Source organism: Aegilops tauschii, chromosome 6, assembly GCF_002575655.3.
Source record: "Aegilops tauschii subsp. strangulata cultivar AL8/78 chromosome 6, Aet v6.0, whole genome shotgun sequence".
In the NCBI taxonomy this organism is placed as follows: domain Eukaryota; kingdom Viridiplantae; phylum Streptophyta; class Magnoliopsida; order Poales; family Poaceae; genus Aegilops; species Aegilops tauschii.
In genome coordinates, this window is record NC_053040.3 from 466,228,338 (window position 1) to 466,229,951 (window position 1,614).

Genomic DNA, 1,614 nt, shown 5'->3' on the forward strand with positions numbered 1-1,614 from the left:
TGGGTGTGCGTGGGCAGCGGTGGTGCTTCCCGTCGGCCTACGCTAACCCTAGATCGGTAGGGGTGTCGGTGGGGGGCTGCGGCGCATGGTAAACCTCATACCATGTGCGTCCGGCTCCCCCACCACTTTATGTAGCGCAGCGACAGGGGCCCACCAACCAGAGTTCGGTTGGGATCCCCCGATCAGGGTGGGAGTCAAGGGCCCATCGAACCGTTGGGTTCGATCCGGAGGAGATCAACCTAACATGATCATTATAGCAATGGCCTCCACCAATAGCTGGACCCATGAGATTTAGTCGTCGGTCGCTACATCACGCCTCTTCCGTGCCGGCGTCATGGACTGGCACACCCTGGCCACCGAGCTCGCGCCATAGATCGTCGCCAGCGCCCACCCTGTCGAAGGAGAAGGCGGCATTGGCAGTGTCAGGCAGTTCAACTGCACCTCAGGTACGCATCATATACAACTCATATCACCTGCAATCTGGTACACATGGTCAAAGCATAACACAGATTTGATCTTGCAGCCATTCTCTTCAACCAGATGAAGGAGGGGCCCGAGTTCATTGACGCAGACAAGTGCGAGTGCAAGTCAACTCTCATCGAGGGGGTGGCATTGGCATGGCGATCGAGACAACCACTTCACACATCAAGGTGGAGCCGGTAGTGAATGGTGGTGCGTGGTGAAGGTGGAATCGACATACAAGCTGTTGCCAGGCGTGGAGGTGAAGGATGAGATCACCAAGGCCAAGGACTCTGTCACAACCATATTTAAGGTTGCTCAGGCCTACCTTATCGCCAACCCTGGCGCCTACAACTAAATCAGTTGAGAGGGATCATATATGATTATGCTTTCACTAGTTTGATTTTTGTGTGCTTTCTTCCTGTCTAATAAAGTTGCTCCAACCTCCAAGTAGTACGGTGTGGACTTGAGAAGTTTAAAATTTGTGTATTTGTAACTATCGAAGGGTGCTATTGTTTGATGATGTTGCTGCTTGCTTATGTATAATCCTCATGATTTTGTACTGGAATAAAAGGAAGTATCTGATTCACATAAAGAACTTGTATATATATTTCGAATTGGAAGTTTGTGAGCCAGGGAAGTCTTATGCTTGCTCGACTGGACATAATTTCATTTTCTCTTCTGAAATATAGGAAGAGACAGTGTTGAATGAATATGCCATTGCATTTTGACATCTCTTTCTCCGGCAAGTTCCCCTATTAGCCCATGCAACTTCTGTTGTAGCTTTGTTCAGTTTCAAGCTTTAAGAGCACAACCAATGCCCAGGTTCTCGTGAGAAACTAGGGCTTAAAGGTTGGCAAAAGATATACTCACTCTGTTGCTTTATCTAAGGTGTATTACTATTGGCATGGTGACGAAAGCATGAAATTATGGAGCATTGGAATAAAATTACAAACGATTATTTTAGTGGTTAGAGCAAGTAAATAAATTAGGTGGACCTCATCTAGCGATTTGAGCGTGCGCGCAGCTGCTCGCTTTGCATGGCCCATGCAATGGTCCTAAGAAATCAGCAGCGAATGAAAACAACTTGAACCTATGACGCGAAAATGAAAAAGAAAAGATCAAAAAAACGAAAAGATAAATTGGAGGGAACCA

General features: G+C 47.3%; 1 pseudogene; it reads left to right on the top strand.

The window, feature by feature from the left end:
• The first annotated feature begins 259 nt into the window (after positions 1-259).
• LOC109755973 (pathogenesis-related protein 1-like) lies at positions 260-817 on the top strand (annotated as a pseudogene).
• The last annotated feature ends 797 nt before the right edge of the window (positions 818-1,614 follow it).